We start from the raw sequence: 12,095 nt of genomic DNA on the forward strand, positions 1-12,095 counted from the left end.
TAGGCAGTGAAACAGGTCTGCAGGTGTCTATCTTTCCCTCTCCCTCTCTGTCTCCCCTTCCTCTTTCCATTTCTCTCTGTCCTATCTAACAATGGTGACATCAGTAACAACAACAATAATAACTACAACAACAATAAAAACAAGGGCAACAAAAGGGAAAATAAATAAATAAAATAAATACTATATATATATATATATAACTTGCAGCCAGACATTCCCCTCTCTTGGGGGAAATCAACATTCCCTCACTAAAATGATCCAGAAAAAAAAAGAGCATAATTTCAATAAATTTTCTTTTAATAAAAAACAAAACACCACTTAAATATAAAAATGCAGGTAGACTAAGTGGAGTAGGAAAAAAATATTTTAAAACTGTGTGAACACTAACCATGAAGAAACAAGAGTCACTCTATTAATTTTAGACAAAACAGATTTCAGAGCATGGAAAATTATCAAGGTCAAGGAAGACATTGCCTAACAACAAAGTAATTGATTCTCCAAGAACAACTAGCAGTCTTTTAACATGTTACATCTGAAAACTGAGTGTAAAAATATGTGAAGTTTAAGCCAATAGAACTCTAAGGAGAAGTAGATGAACTGTTAATGCTGAAGACCTCAACACCTCCTGTCAGAAAAATTCAGCAGGCAGTAAGAATATAGTTAGCCTGAACAACTCCCTCAGACAAGTTGATAATAACAGAATATTTCACCCACTAAGGTAAACATCTATCTTTTAACTTATCAGAATTTGTGAGATGCACCAAAGTGGTCTTCAGAAGGAAATAGGTAGTACTGGATACATATATTTGAAAAGAAAGATTTGATATCTCTGATGAACTCTGGCATACCTGATTGAAGTCTCTCTGTTTCCTAAATATTGGGAACCAGAACAGTGACAGGAGCACCCCCACCCCACACAAGAAGGCAAGGATGGCAGTATCTATTAAGTCAATCGGAAACTCAGCCACAGCACAATAGGACTCCTTAGACATTGAAGTGGTCCACATCATAAGTGCCTTACTGCCTCAGGCAGCTGGGCATTGAGAGTGCACATTCTAGAGTTCCAGGTCCACATCACAGAACTTTAGCATTAAAAACAAAAGTTCTGGAGGGTGGGGGAGGGGACAACACACAAGAGATAATACATTAGGTATCTGGAGAACATGCATATGTGAATGATTGTGTGCTATAAATGTCCTGAATTTTTGTTATTTGGGGGATCTTTTTATGTTGTGCATAATTTAAAAATATCTATTTTTGTAGAGATAAGAGAGAAATTGCAAGAGAGAGACAAAGACATGCTTCATCATTGTGAAAGTCCCCCCCCCCCCCGCAGGTGGGGTCCAGGGGCTAAAACCTGAGTCCCTGTGCGCTGTATCATGTGCACTGCCTGGTGTGCCACTGCCCTGCCCCTGTGCATAATTTTTCAAATGGGGAATTAGAGTACACATACAATATTTTGCAAAAGCCAGTTGAAATGTTAAGATGCTATGAACGTGCATAAAGTAATTATAACTCACTGCCACACACACACACACACACACACACACACACATACTCACACACACACAGCCATCCAACCAGCATATTTGTTCTTCCTCCAGAGCTTGTTAGATCTCTCCAGCCTGCCTTCCAACTCCCCCATTCACAGAACCATCTATTTGCCTTAGTGATCTTTAAAATTTGTTCCACTAGTTATCCAGATGTTACCCGAGGTACTTTTACTTCTTATTGATCTTCTTGAACCCCACAAAATCCTTTTTGTTCCCCAGAGCACTGCTCAATTCTGGTTTGTTGTGTTGTGTGGGACTGAACCTGGGACTTTAGAGCCTGAGACATGAGAGTCACATCACGTAACCATCATGTTATCTACCCCCACCCAATCTCACATAACCTTTGCAATCAATTGTGCCCATAGTTTTATGGCCCCATGTTCTCTTGTATGACAGCATCCTCTCATACATAGTATCTTCATTTTCTGAAGACAAAAATGTACTCACCTGCTGCCCCACCCTTCATATCTCTACCTGAAAGAACTCATGTTCATCAAGGACTGGCAATACTTCACCCAGTAGAACATACAACTTGGGTTCAAATCCTGACACCACATGTGAGCACTATGGATCTCATGGAAGAGGTCTTTGCAAGATGGGGTAGTGCTAGAATGTCTCTCTTCTTTTTCTATTATCCTTCCCTTTCTAGTCTACCTCTAAAAAATACAGACAAGTATGCCAGAGATACCCTTCAGCAGCATCACATGTGCAAAGCCCTAGTTTATTCCCCAGCACTGCATAGAGAAAATGGGAAGGTGTGTGTGGGGTGGATCCTGTTTCCCCAAAAGCACACAAGAACACAGTAATCTATTCCAGTGACCAAAAAGCATGACAAAGAGATGATGATGGCCTAGCACTGCTATGAATCTATGACAAAGTCAAAAATACTTTTTCTCCCAAAATCACTTCTATACTATTGCTCCTGTTATCAAATAACTAGCAGTAACTGTTATCAAATCATCACCTCCCATCCATATAAGTATCTCATCCTACTGTGCCCTTTACTGTCCACTCCCTGCAAAATTGTTATTGATCTTTTGACAAATCATGGTGGCCCACAACCTGCAGAACTAAACTCACGTTGGTGTAGGGAATTGACATTTTTTTATGGTCTTTGCTTATTGGATAGAGACAGCCAGATATTGAGAGGTGATAGCGAGAGAGAAAGAGAAAGAGACACCTGCAGCCCTGCTTCACCAAAACTTTGCCCCTGCAGGTGTGGACCAGGGCCTAGAATCCCCGGTCCTTGTGCACTGTAACATGTGCACTCAAGTAGGTGCACCACCACCAGGTGCTGGGGAACTAACTTCTTAGCATCACTTCTAATGAGCACAAATGTAATTATAGTCAGCAACACTTTTTCAGGATTTTCCACTAAAATTCCTCTTGGCATCCTGATACCATTTCAAATAATGTCACTTCGTTGATGTCATATATGTATATGTGTGTGTGTGTGTGTGTGTGTGTGTGTGTATGCATATACGCATGTACGTATTCAATTCATTTCCCTCCCCATGATAGTCATCTAATTGATTTTTTTTGTTGTTTTCTTTACCTCTAGGGTTATCTTTGGGGTTCAGTGCAGCACTACGAATCCTCTGCTCCTGGTGGCCATTTCTTCCATTTTATTGGATAGGACAGAGAGAAATTGAGAGAGGAAAGGGAGATAGAGAGGGAGAGAGAAAGACACCTGCAGACCCGTGTCACTGCTTGTGAAGTGACCGCCCTGAAGGTGAGGGGCGGGCGTCTCTAACTCGGATCCTTGCGCTGGTCTTTGCAAGTTGTACTGTGAGCTTAACCCATTGTATCACTGCCCAGCTACCCGTCATTTAAGTTTTTAAATAGCCCTTACAAATAATTTCACTTATAAGTGGAATTTAAGAATAAAGGACAACAAGGGAAACCATAAAATGGAACTTGGACTCGCTATAGCTTTTTCCTCTGAGGAAAGGGCAGGATGAAGGGACTTTAGGGACCTGGTGTGTCTCCTAGACACCAAAGGGAGGTGAGAGGCTGTGCCAATGTGTTAAAGATTATCCTGTAAACCATTAAACCCCTCCCCAGTAAAATAACTTTTAAAAGAATAAGTAAAATAACCCTTACATTTTGATATTTAGATTACATGTTGCTGAAATCAAGGCCCATGTGATTTACTACATTGCTTTCTTGTGTTCTTTCCTTAGTCCAACTCGGATCCTAGGCGCTGGTCTTTGCACATTGTACTATGTGCGCTTAACTCGGTTCGCCGCTGCCCGGCTCCCCATCATTTAATTGTTGGCCATAGGTATCAGTCATTCCCCACCCAAATGAGGAAGGTTTCACATTGCTAAAGGCTATTTATCTTTGCTACTTTTACATCAACACCTTCACCACTGTTTCTATTCAAAAAGAAAGGTAAACTTGGAGTTCACCCCTTCTCCTGTTCCTTCCCCTGGCTGCAGGAAGTATTTCTGCTCAGAATAAAAATAACTATGCATCTCTAGTTGGTCTTCACTGTACATTTGGTCACTGAGGATTCATAATTATAAAGATATCTCTCAGAGTGTAAGCAGGATAAGCTCCACCAAAAACAAACAGAAATGTTCAAGTGAGAATGGGTTACAAAATAGAACATAGAACATTGTTCCACAAGTCGCCTTGTCATGAAAAGCTGAGAAACTGATCCTGGGAGAAGCAAAATACATGAAGAATAAATGCAATCCATGACTCTGGAAAAATATCCGCCATGGCAGTTGGGGCAGGGAGGAAGAATATTCTTTCATAAATTGATAAAAGTGACCTAGGAAAGAAAATTACTACAGTTTTGTGCTAATGTTATATTTACTCACAGGAATTATGCCCTGTGAGTAAATAAAAAGCTTTTAAAAAAAAAAGTTATATCATGGGTATAGTTTCACATTTGTACCTAAGTCGCTCTGATAACTATCATAGTTTCCACAAAGTCCAAGAGTCAGTTAGGTTACCATACATATTTTTTCAAGTTCATTTGCTTTTTTTCTTCTAAAATGGTTTTAATAGAAGCAACTAAATTAGTTTTGTAGCTATCCAAGAGATTTTGTCCAATGTGAAAGAGATGCATTGATATGTGCTATTCAATACTATGTCAGAGTTGTAGACTCTCCTAATTTATACTTGTACAAAGATAACATAAGTGGAAAATTTTTCTTTCTTTTTTTAAATTTCTTTATTGGGGGATTAATGGTTTACAGTTGACAGTAAAATACAATAGTCTGTACGTGCATTACACTTCTCAGTTTTCCACTTAATTCAGTCCCCATTAGGCTTTCCCTGCCATCATGGTCCAGGACCTAAACCCTGCCCCCCAGCCCCAGAGTCTTTTACTTTGGTGCAATACACCAACATTGCTTTAGATGTCTATTTTAGTTAAAACAAAACCATCTGGTAGTTTTCTTTCACCTCTTCTTTCACTTAGCATAATCACCTCCAGTCCATCAACTTTGTCCAAATGATGTAACTTTTTTTTTGCAGAGGAGTATTCCACTGCAAAAAAAGATAAGCCCTACAACTTCTTTTTCCAATCATGTTGATGAGCATTGTTTCCATATCTTAACTATTGTGAATAGTGCAGCTATGAATATAGAACTCCATATATACTTTCAAATGAGTATTTCCATGCCCTTTGGAGATGTGTAGGAGTGGTACTGCTGGACTGTATGGTATTTCTATTTTGAAAGTATTTTCCTTAATACATAATTAAATATTCAAGAATAAAGTATATAGGACATGAAATGTGTTCTTAAAATTAAGAAATGTATGCATATATGTCATGTATATATACCTATGTATAAATACACATTGAAAAGCTAGGGGATAATGGAGGCAGAGACAAAGGCTCATAATAGATCTGATGTTAATTGGTAAGTCTGAGGTATATGATTTGTTTCTCTCTCATGTACTTTTTCTACATAAGTATATTTTTAAGTGATTAGTTATCCTGCCTCCAGGACATTTGCTGAGATTGTGTAGTATAAGTTGGAATGCTGGCATTTCATCTTCTCTGCTGTTTAGTTACTATTCTTCTATCAGATTGCCATCTTCCACAATTGTGTTCACATGGTTAAATGTATTTATTTCATAACAGAAAGGAGAGACAGAGTCACCAGACCACTATTTCTTGGCACTTTCTGTGACAGGAATCAAGCCCAAAGTTTCATGCCTGCAAATCCTGAGCTCTGAGTTGAGTCAGCTTTTCAGTTGAGGTATGGACATCTTTTTTAGTACCTTCTCATTGCCATCATTGTCAAGAATCTACTATAAATATTTACCTTGATTCTGAAGCTTTACTGAAAACGTAGCATACAATTAACTCATCTAAGTATCCAAGTATTTTTAATATATTTACAGGCATGTATAACCATTTCTATGGTCCATTTTAAATATTTTCATGAGTTTAAAAAGAAATACTTTTTAACCTTGTCAGATGAAGTAAGGACTACAAAATCTGGATAAGGGCAAGAGACTCTAATGATGACCCTTTTGGTCACTACCAGGCCACCCCATCATCTAGTGTCCCAGTCAGGGAATCCTTGGATTCCCATATAGATATGATGGGTCTAGACCTCTAAAAGATCCCACTCTCCACCATCACTGGTCATCTTCATCAGAAATACCACCATAAACCCTCTTGTGGGTCTCTCCAGGACCTTGCCCTCAATGTGGAACAACAATGGTAGAAACTGTCCCACTCTCTGAAGGGAGGCTGGGTCAACATACTCTGCCACTTGAGGAAGACTGGTCCTGAAATTAGTGCTGCCAAGAATGTTCCTAGTCGTGACCATAGAATGCAAGCTCAGACTGACAGGGATGCAGAGGTGACACAGGTTCCTGTACTAAATATGAATAGACATGGATCCTAGGTCAGATCAATGGGGTGTACAGTTAATAGTACTTACATGCTTTTCCCACATTTAGGAGCTACTCTCTTCTCTGATCCAGCTTTCTAGTCCTATTCCCAATTCTGACACCATTTTACCAGATTAATACTTTTAGCCCACTTGCATGTTAGCGGTGGGGTTCAGGCAAAAATCAGTAAAGTCATGGACCCCTTGGAATATAAAATAGACTTCCTAGCTTCTTCCAACATGAAGACCCCCAAATCACATCTACTATATTCTGACCTCTTGGCTCCTGATTTGTTCAATTTTTCTGCTTTTTTATTTTATTTATTTATTTATGAGAAACATTGGAGGAGAGAGAACCAAACATCACTTTGGTAAATGTGCTGCCGGGCATTGAACTCAGGACCTCATGCTTGAAAGTCCAATGCTTTATCCACTGTGCCACCTCCCAGACCACCAATTTGTTCTGTTTTATATCAATGCTTTCAGCCTCCAAGTTGCAGATGTTACCATGATGCCAACCTGACTTGCCTGGGAAGATGACCTCACCAAAGCCTCATGGAACCCCACCTCCCACTAGGGAAAAGATAGAAACAGGCTGGGCACATGGTTGACCTGTGAATGCCCAAGTCCAGTGGAGAAGCAATTAAAGAGGCAAGACCTCCCACCTTCTGTACCCTCTAAAGATCCATACTCCCAGAGGGATAAAGAATAGGGAACCTTCCAATAGAGGAGATAGGATACAGAACTCTGGTGGTGGGAATTGTATGGAATTATACCCCTCATATCCCACAATCTTGTCCATCATTATCAAATACCTAACTTAAAAAAGGAAAAACTTGTAAAGTTTAATTATACCTGTCACCAATAACCCAATAAATAATTTTCGATTCTGGACATGTCATATGAATGATGGCATCATATGAGGTAATTTGTGACTTGCCTCATCAACTTAATATATTTTCAAGGTTCATCCATGTTATAAGGTGTATCAATATTTTTTTTATTTATTTGGGGGGATTAATGGTTTACAGTTGACAGTAAAATACAATAGTTTGTACATGCATAACATTTCCCAGTTGTTCCATACAATCATTTAACCCCCCATTGGGTCCTGCTCTGCCATCATGATCCAGGACATGAACCCTCACCCAGCCCCCTCCACCCCAGAATCTTTTACTTTGGTGCAATACACTAACTCTAGCCCAAGTTTTATCAATATTTTTTTTTGTTACCAAAATTGTATGGCGACATACTTTATCAGTTCATCAGCTGATGGACTTCAGAGTTGTTATCACCTTTTGACTAATGTGATTGATTAATAGTTCTATAAACTTTGTTTACAAGCTTCTGTGTAGACTTCCATTTTCATTTCCTTTGATACCTACCTAGAAGTGGAATTATGGGTCATATGGTAACTCTGTGTAACATTTTTGAGGAAGTACCACACTCTTTCCAAAATAGCTCCACTATTTTCTTTTCCTCAGCAATGTATGAGGCTTCTGATTTTTCTACCTCCTCTCCAACATTTATCTATTTTTTCTCACTGCCCATTTATATATGAAATAAAACCTAATAGTAGTTTTTGATATTTTTCCTGATTTCCTAATGAAAAATAATCTTAGACATATGTTCATCCAATTTTTTAGTTTTGTTAGCATTTTAGGAAAAGATAAACAAGTATACTGTGTTTGACTCAAAACACAGCAGCTCATTTTTAAATGTGACAGGACAAACATTCTCTTCTAAATATTTGAAAATATGTATAGCAGTGTCAATCCTTTACTTGTAAGAACAGTTTTCTACTTTCATAATATTTTATGCAGAGTCAGGGCCTCATGCATGGGTGATTTCATCACTCCTAGACTGGCTCTGAGTCCTTTTATTTGAGAGACAGAGAGTGGAGAGAACTACAGCCATGGGAACTACCCCTAGTGCCATGACACTCACTTGAGATTCTGGGACTCGAATCTGGGCAGCACACAAAGCAAGGCATGTCCTGAATCCAGTGAGGTATCTTTCTGTGGGACTATGTGAAAACTTGTTAGAGCTTAGGGGAGCTCTCCCATCCTTGGATGGATGTCTGGAAAGACACCCCACTTGTTAGCCTCTCTCCTTATAGAGATGAGCCAAGAGGGAAAAGTCTCCCAGACTCAGTTTCTCCTTATTAGTCTCTCAAGCCCACAGAAAGCCTACAAGCCTCTTAGACTTAGTTCCCTCTACTAGCAGGCCAAATGGCTGCCTGCCTGAGGGTTCACTCAAAGTTCACCATAGTCACTCAAAGTTCACACATCCACTATAACTTAACCTTTTGATCATAAAGGAGAACACACTCTATCATACACCCCTGCCAGTACCCAGCAGTAAGACCCCATATTCTATTTCCTTGTGTCCTTTGATATCTGTGATTTACATCAATTTTTGTTTTTCTCCTTCTCTACCTCACCTTACTGGTTTAACCCCTATGCTTTTCCCAAATACCTTTGGATAATTAACTTGCCTGCATCATGGAAACTAATTGTCTTGACCTTTATGTATCTCATCAATTGTTGTCATACCAACCCCCTACCATGGGGGAAAGCTGACCTTTAAGAAACCTGTAATTTCTGACATATGTGAAAAATGTTCTTTGTTTAACTCAGTATAAAAGCCTATACCTGTCTCCAAATAAACGGATGTTCATAGCAGAATATCTCCCGATACCTCTTTCTATTTCACGCAGTCACTAGGGCTGGTGAGGGAGGGTCAGAGGCTTACTTCACCCCCCACCTCCCCCCCCCCCCCCCGGTTGGAGTCACTCCACGTGAGTGCCAGCATCTTTCCACCCTTTCGGCCTTATCTTATTGTTTCCATGTGATTAAATGGCAACAATATTGTGCACTGAATTTTCTCTGTAAGATTACTTAATGTATGCAGCTATGGAAATAATTCACCAAGATAACTTCTTGGGGTTGAACTGATTGCCAGAAGACTCTACACCTCAATGCTCTTTCTTTACCAATGCTCTGAACATCTGTGACCCACAGGTGACAAATACACAAGAAATGTGAAAGCTTTGACAAGGGAACAAGCCAGATGGTCAAGAGATGAATGGCAAGATGTTTAAATTTGCTTCTGCAGGGTAATGGTGTAAAAGATTGGATGTGTCACATATACTAGATAGTAATTGTGAAACCTAGATGAGGGGAATAATGGAAAGTTATTTTGGGGACCCAGTGGTGGTACAATCAGTTAAGTGTACATTGTAAGAAATACAAGAAGTTCAGGGATCTGTGCAAAGATCTGGGTTAGAACCCCCACCCCCAACCCACAGTGGGAACGCCTTATGAATGGTGAAGTAGGTCTGCAGATATCTGTCTTTATCTCTCCCTATCTTTCTCCCCTTCCTCTCTAAATTTCTCTCTGTCCTATCCAAAAATGGAAAAATGGCTTCCAGGAACAGTGAATTCATAGTGCAGGCAATGAGACCTAGTGATAACCCTGGAAGCAAAAAATAAATTAAAAATAAATAAAATAAAATAAAAAGCATTAAAAAAAAGATGACTCATAAGGAGAGTTAAGAGCCAAAAGGATGCCTGGGAAGGTGATCAGTCCTTAATAGATTAGTGACTGAAGAAGTATTGCATAGCCTGGAGTGCATGCTTTGCAAACCTCAGGACCTGGGTTCAATCCCTAGTACCACATATGGCAAGAGAGCTACTCTGATTTTTCTGTTTCTCCCTCTTTCCAATCTCTCTCTTGAAATAACTTTAATAGACTAGAGTCTAGTGCTCTCTCTCTTCCCCCCACCCCCTTTCCTGTTGATTTTTGTCTGCCTCTAAAAAATAAATATATTTTTTTAAAGAGTTAATATTGTAATGATCAGTCTTTCTTAGGAAAGCATTTCTGGAAAAGATAGGATTTTGCCAGATAATAATAAATCAAATCAAGTCCATTTGTAGTTTTTTAAATTTATTGCCAGTGGTGGGAAATGAACCAAGACCACATTCATAAATGATACTATTAAACTGGTTTCCAGGCTACTTTTTTATTTTATAATTTTTGAAGAAGATATGAAAAGATATAGAACAGAGGGAAAGACACCAAAACACTATGGAAATCCAAGGATTCCCTAACTAGGCCCCAGATGATGAGGTTGTATGATATTGACCAAAAGGGATATTATTAAGTGAGCCAGTCTCTTGCCCTTATCCCCTTATCCAAAAAAAGTCCTCTCTTTACCTGATGACCTTAAGACTTTATCCCAGTTGTTTAAGCATAGAGTATCATTTCTGCCACAATTGGCATGCTTTTGGAATCATAGTAAGCCCTCAAGTACCTTTAGCCTCTTGTGCGTTGTCTAGGGCTCATTTTTTATTCTTGAGTGGCAGATATTCTCAGGAAGATATACTATGGTTCCATCAAGGCTAGGACTATAAATGGTGGCATCTCCACCCTGACAGTGTGCACTAACACAATGAGGAGAGGATCTTGTATATTGTCATCAACTAGGCATGGAAAGAAGGCATCACCTTCCCCAAAGAATGCGTTGCTGTATATAAGGATATTCTGGAAGATAGTTTCAGTATTCAGTGAGCCCATGAATACTTCTTCCAAAAAATAGTAAATATCCAAAAATAGCACTACCTGAGTCAGTTTGTGGAAATGAGAGGAAAATAATCCAGTTAGAAATTATAGGGGGCTGAGTAGTGGTGCACTGGGTTATTTGCACATAGTGCAGAGCTCAAAGACTGGCTTAAGAATCCAGGTTCGAGCCCCCTAGCTCCCCACCTGCGGGGGGGGTCACTTCGCAAGTGGTGAAGCAGGTCTGCATGTGTCTATCTTTCTTTCCCCCTCTCTCAATTTCACTCTATCCATTCCAACAACAACAACAACTATGGGGAAAAAATGGCCATCAGGAGCAGTGGGTTCATAGTGCTGGCATCAAGCCCCAGTGATAACCCTGGAGGGAGAGAGAGAGAGAGAAATAATGGGGCATAAAATTTTGTCCCCCTAGCAAGTTCATTCTTCTCTTTCTTTCCTTCCTTCCTACTCATTACTGGGGCATCCTTGGTTTTTCTTTATCCTGAGTGATTTGACTGCCTGACCAACATTTCCACCACTGGCAACTAAGTGATGCTTTTGTTCTGTGAAAGTGAGTCAGTCCAGGTAAGCAGAAGAATTGCCTGTTGTGGTTCTTTCTCAAGATGTCATGCAGGAGAGAACCCTCAGATTCAAGTTTTAAATATACTTCACAACATATGAATATGACCCAAGTGGCATTTCTAGGAAAGATTTATATTGTTGCTCCCCCTTACACTAAACAAGTCAGGATCCAATGCAGCAGTACCCACCATCCGATGGTACACATTCAGTGCTGAACCTGGCTGATACTGTGATCACTGATTTATAAACAATGATGAATAGACCAGTATTTCATCTTCCCTGTTATATATATATATATATATATATATATATATATATATATACACACACACACACATTTTAGAATCTCTTCAATTGCAGAATACCTGTCTTCCCTGATTATATTAAAGGCTATAAAACATTCAGTGAGGGAGAAGTTGTAAACTGCTGTACATTTTTGAAAGTCTAAGCTAAGAGGCAGAACAGAGAGTCCATCTTCTTAGACTTCATCAGGGCAGAAAAAGAATTTGGGGGAGGTATATAATATAATATCAACAAC

General features: G+C 39.4%; 1 protein-coding gene across 1 annotated transcript in view; it reads right to left on the reverse strand.

Annotated features, from left to right (window-relative positions):
• LOC103107334 (spermatogenesis-associated protein 31D1-like) overlaps positions 1-12,095 on the reverse strand; it is a 176,055-nt gene that overhangs the window by 8,978 nt on the left and 154,982 nt on the right. The window lies entirely within an intron of this gene.

Source organism: Erinaceus europaeus, chromosome 10, assembly GCF_950295315.1.
Source record: "Erinaceus europaeus chromosome 10, mEriEur2.1, whole genome shotgun sequence".
Classification (NCBI taxonomy): domain Eukaryota; kingdom Metazoa; phylum Chordata; class Mammalia; order Eulipotyphla; family Erinaceidae; genus Erinaceus; species Erinaceus europaeus.